Here is a 5,955-nt window from a genome sequence, read left to right on the forward strand (position 1 = left end):
GTGTTTACTACTGGAGTGATAATCACGTACTACTAGAGAGAGAATCTGTTTTTTCCGTCTAAGAATTCTGCCTGTTAGAAGAAATGATACACATATACACACTCACATACCATATGTATATTGACTTTTCACCAATTGTAGTCCTAGTGTGGGTCTATAGGATGAGCATTGAACTGCTAACCACAAGGTCAGGGGTTCAAATCTTCTATCGACTCCTCATAAAGCCTTTACGGGGTCACTATGAGTTGTAACCCACTCAATGGCACTAAACAATGACAATATACCTACTGACATTGTTAACTTCATAAGACCAGATATTTGTGTGAAGCCTGTGTTATGTGAGAGCCAATATTGGGATGCATGTCACATGATGGATTCCTCTTACCCACCATGCTTTCTCCATCACAATGGAGCCCACAGGAGTTGAAGGTGGTAGTGATGATGGATGGATGTTGCCTGCCACTCACTGCTTCCATTGCCTCTCCTGGGTAGGGACAGAATTCAGTCTGCTCTGAATTCCAACACAGCTCTTTTCCCTCTTTCATCTTTCCCTAGGAGCAGTATTTTTGTTACTTACCTTGTTGTGTATATGTATATCTAGTAACTAGTTACTGTGGTGTCAATTCTGACTCATGGTAACCACATACGTGTTTGAAAAATAGAACTGCAATCCATAAAATTTCCAGTTACTAAGTTTTTGGAGATAAATTGCTGAGGCTTTCTCTCAGAGCAGCCTCTGAGTGCATCCATACATGAAATCTTTAGGTTATCAACTGAGGGTGTTAACCATTTGTATCACCCAGTACTCAGCATGCTCACTAGGTTTGAAGAAGCTCTGACTTCTTTATCAAGAAAATTATTAATTGCTGTAATTTAAAGAGTTGTGAGGTACCACTGAGTTCATTCTAACTCATAGCGACACTTTGTACAGTAGAATGGAACAATGACATAGTAGGAATCAGTTGAGAACCCTTAGAGAGACTTCAGTTCTATAACACATTTATTAAGATAACTTGATTCTAAGATAACAATGTAACAGATTTTGGTGACACTATTGTCACTGAAAATGTAATTCCTCCAGTACTGGTCAAATAGGTAAGCATGCAAGATAACTTTTAAAGAAATGTGTTAGTTGCCATGGTTAAAAGACGCTAGTATAAACTTGGAGAGAAATAAAAGATAATTAGTAAAAATATAAAAATGAATTTAAATTAATTAAAAAATAGAACTGAATAGAACACTGTACTAGTGCTTAAAGAAATTAGCCTGATAAATATTTTCTATAAACAGTAAACATATTAAAGAAGAAACACAAAGGATCACCAATTCTTAGAGTTTATGATTATAAAACAGGATTATATCTTTATTTCCTTCTGAATAGAGTATATTTGACATTATCAAAGAAAAAAAATGTTGTAATTGTTAAATCATTTCCTATAATAATTGTTTTTTTTAGCCTTGAGTTTGGATTTTAAAGTTTGAATTAGGAATATTTCATATATTATTTTCATATTCCATGTACTATCTCATTCAAGTTAACTATCATATACCCTCATGCTGACTTTTACTTCATTGAAAAAAATTTAATTGTAGAATGAGTCTACTTAGGAAAATCTCTTTCAAAATATATCTCTTAATCTATCTTGTTGTGTTTCAAGAAAAGGCATTAGCATCCCAGGTCATTGGTCCTATTATATTAAAATAAAAATGTAACAATTGATCCAAAAATTTTAAACAATGTAATATTTTATTTTTCTCAAACCAAAAATGAAGTACCAATGTTTATTGGGATGTAGTAGATAAAGCTCTCAATATTTTCAATAGATTAGTATATTTTTCATACCATATACTGGCGTATTTGACATTTTCCTCAGGCTGCTTGAAATTGGTGAAACATTCTGAGGCAAAGTCATTCAGATTTTGTAAATATTTGAAAATCTTCCATTTCTATTTCCAATAATATATCCATATATCACAAAAACAAACAAAAAAAATATGTTAAACACCCCAAACAACAAAAATATGTGTTTATTTTGCATGTTATTAGACATAAACTATTTTCTGTTTTATCTGAGTGCTTTAAAAGAGTTCTGATGATTTCTGAGGAAAATAAAGCTTTGACTTGTGTATTTTCTGTTCACAATTTCTCATCCATGTACTAAAATTCACAAACCTAGGGAAACTTTGGATTCCCAGTAAAACACTTACTATAAATTCACACTGCATCCTATTTTCAAAACTCTGAAATCACATTATGTGGACTTTACTTCCTTTATCTAAACATCGTGATTCAATTTTCATATTAAAGTGTTTTAAAAGTAACAATATGTATGGAATAAAAAAATCCACATATTAATGTTTAGTCTTATAATCAGAAATAGGTTTTATATTTATATTTTCTTTTCTTTTGTAAACCAGATTTAAAGAGAACACACCTTTAAAAAGATTTTAGAATAATCTCAAAAAATACTAATTAGGTTAGAAAAGTGAAGACAGATATAAAATAAGCTTATCTATAAAGGCATGTGAATATGAACAGGGAATAAAATGAAAATTAAAAGAAAGGCCCAATTGATTCTTTCTGAATTTCACTTTTAAAAGAAATAGAAGAAAGAATCAGAGTATACCAAGTAATAAAACTGGCAAACTTGTTGACTTGAAGGGCTGTAAAATGAAACATAAAAACAGGTGCAATAATGGTTATGATGTCAGCTATATACAGCATATTAAGACACATACAAAATTTGTTATTGTTGTGGAAGTCTTCATAGGAATTAATTCTCTGCTTCTCCCAGAAAACTCTCCCTGATATTTTTGTCAAAGTCTAAAATACCTTCTCTATGGTTTATTGTTCCACTCTGATTTCTTATACTCCTTTGTTTTATGTAGCAGGATTAGATAACTAAAATATATATATATATTCACTAAAGACTTGCATTTGTATTATTGTGATTTCATATTTGATATTTAAACTTCTTTTCTCTCTCATTGATATAATATGAAAGGGAAGATTACAATGTCAATCTTTAATATACAGTATATTATTAATTTTCATCAGTATTAGTCATGCTCCACTTATTCTATAGATGTATTAGGATCTTCAAAGCCAGCACATATTAGGTACTTTTTATTGTATTACTGTACATAGAGTAATAAAATATTACATGGGAGAAATAGGTTTTATTTAAAAAACAAAACCTTAAATTAGCAACTATAATTAAATCGTAAAACAATTATTCAGCCCAAAATATCTGTTTTTCATTTATTATCTATCCCATTGTATAATAATAATAATAATAAATCTATTTTATGCATTAATGACATAAATCTGGCAGTGACAGATGTTGAGGTGCTAGGCAAGAGTAACATTGGATGTGATTATTTAGGTTGCATGTCAACTTGCTGGATTATAATTCTCAATGAAAGTTATATAATTTGGCAGTTATGTAATGATGCAGTCATCCTCCATTTTGTGACCTGATGTAATCATCTTCTGTTTTCATATAACACTGATTTTCACCTAACATACTGGTACTTAAAGTTTCTTGTTGTTAAGTGCTGTTGAGTCGGTTCCAATTCATAGCAAGCCTGTATAGGGTCCTGGTATTGTGCTGTATGATAAGCACTGGACTTTAAAGTCAGTTTGAACTGCCAGGTTGGTGGTCCAAACCCATCAGGCACTCCAATCCTATACAGGGTTGCTATGAGTTGGAACCAACATAATGGCACTTAACAACAGCAATATAGGATTTCTGAGGAGCAGCTGGTGGGTTTGAACCACTAGCCTTGTTGTTTGCAGTACAATGCATATCCTATAGTGCCACACTAGGGACCTAACCATGTAAAAAAGTAAGGAGTGAGTATGTCTAAAATGGAAGTGTTGTTGTTAAATACTATTGAGTCACTTCTGACTCATAGCGGCCCTGTATAGGGTTTCCAAGGAGCGATTGGTGACGTTTAGGTTAGCAGACTACTTATACACAAGTATCACACCAAGGCTTCTATTAGAAACATTGAGAGATCAACTCATTTAATATACAACATATATCCTCATTACAAAAGCCAAAAACAGAGATATTTAAATTTAGGATTTTTCATTTGAGGATTTGTAAAAGTAAATATGCACTTTTAATATGAAGCATATTAAGTATCTAAGTGCTTCCAGAAATCTGAAAATCTTTAATCAGATACATAGGATATTTGCATATATGACTAAAATTTTGGTGTTATAAAATATGACTAATAAATGGATTCCTAGTGTGGCACTGTAGAATCAGCACTGGACTGTGATCCACAAAGTCAGCAGTTCACATCCACCAGCACTCCTCAGAAACCCTATACAGAGTTGTTATGAGTTGGGACCAACTAGATGACATTTAAGAAAAACAACAATAAATTTATATCCATGCAAAAACAATTAATTGACTTAATTTATTTTCTTAAATAAAATTTGAAGTCTTACTGCTCCAAAGATTACTTGTCAAGGAAACTACAGTTTCTTTAGCACTTGAAAAATAAAGTGGCATTAAAATAAATGATTTTAATATAGTCTACATTTATTTCAAACATTTATGTATCTGTATATTCACTAACGAACTTACATATAATATCAGCAAAAAATTAAATTTCAAGAAAATAATCCAGTCTTATGAGTTTTGATTAATGTTAATTTTGCATAAAGGAAAAGAGATGACATTTTGCGAGAATGGTTTATTTAGCATGTTGGCATAACACTGCTTTTACTAAAAGAGAATATTGACACTTAGAAAGCACTAGTTTTTTTATTGTTGATTAGATGAGTGAATAAATGACAGTAGCTGATATCTAAGTTACATTTTCACTCAAATTGTTTCCTCATTGACATTCCCAGTTTTTCTAGGCACTGCATTATCTCTTTCTGCAACATGTTAGGAGTTGGTAGAACATGATCTCTAAATCAGTTTTTCATACCAGTGGAAGAAAATGTATGAAATCTGTGGATTGTGAAATGAAGGTTTCCAATACTGAACGGGATTTCTTGTATCAAAAATGTCATGCTTTGAATAAAGAACTCCACATCTTTCTATTCTTTTCTTATTCAACAACGTTCCATAATGTGCTTTATTTGCAACAAAATATGGACCTTTAGAAGCTAATCCTTAATGGCTAATTACTTTATGTCTGTCTTCTGCTTTTGATCTTCCTTTATACATCCTCATACTTTATTTTAATACCGTTTGTAATCTAAAAATTAGGTTTTCTTTTTTTTTTTTAATCTAGGATTTGTCTAAAAAATATTATCACTGTCAGATTTGAAGTTCAGTTATGTTCTATTAATATTTTCATGGCTTTTGTTCCCATTGCTATCAGAAGTTATATTTTAAATTAAAGGAATTATTTTTGCAAACATTATTTTTGAAATGTATTTTTTGTAATCAGTGGACACAATTCTTTGATAAGTAGTGTTAATATTAATAATTAATTATCTGATGATTGAAACTTTTGAATAGACTTTTAAAATATTAGAATGAAATATACATGTGTTTAAAATGACTATTTCTGGATTGCAAAATTAGAGGTCACTTTTATCATCCAGTTTATGTTCCTCACATATGATTTTTATTTGTCTCCAAATCACGAGTAGAATTCAACCTGATTTCTCTTTGCTGCCTACTATATACTTTATTAAAACAATGATGTGTTATTAGCAAGTATAGTTCAGATTATCATAACTTTTCATTTTTCTATGATACATCCTTTTGTATCATCAGATGAGCACTGCAAATGTGTGATCTCAATGATATGTGTGTGTGTATGTGTAAACCGAACTTCAGAATATTTAAGTTGAGAAAATCTAAACTTTCTCAACATACTTGTTGTTGTTAAGTGCCGCCTGGTTGATTCTAATTCATAGTGACCTTAGTATAGGGTTCCAAGGAGCAGTTGGTGAGTTTGAACTGTCTTTCCTCCAAGTGC

This window comes from Chrysochloris asiatica, unplaced genomic scaffold, assembly GCF_000296735.1.
Source record: "Chrysochloris asiatica unplaced genomic scaffold, ChrAsi1.0 scaffold00009, whole genome shotgun sequence".
Classification (NCBI taxonomy): Eukaryota; Metazoa; Chordata; class Mammalia; order Afrosoricida; family Chrysochloridae; genus Chrysochloris; species Chrysochloris asiatica.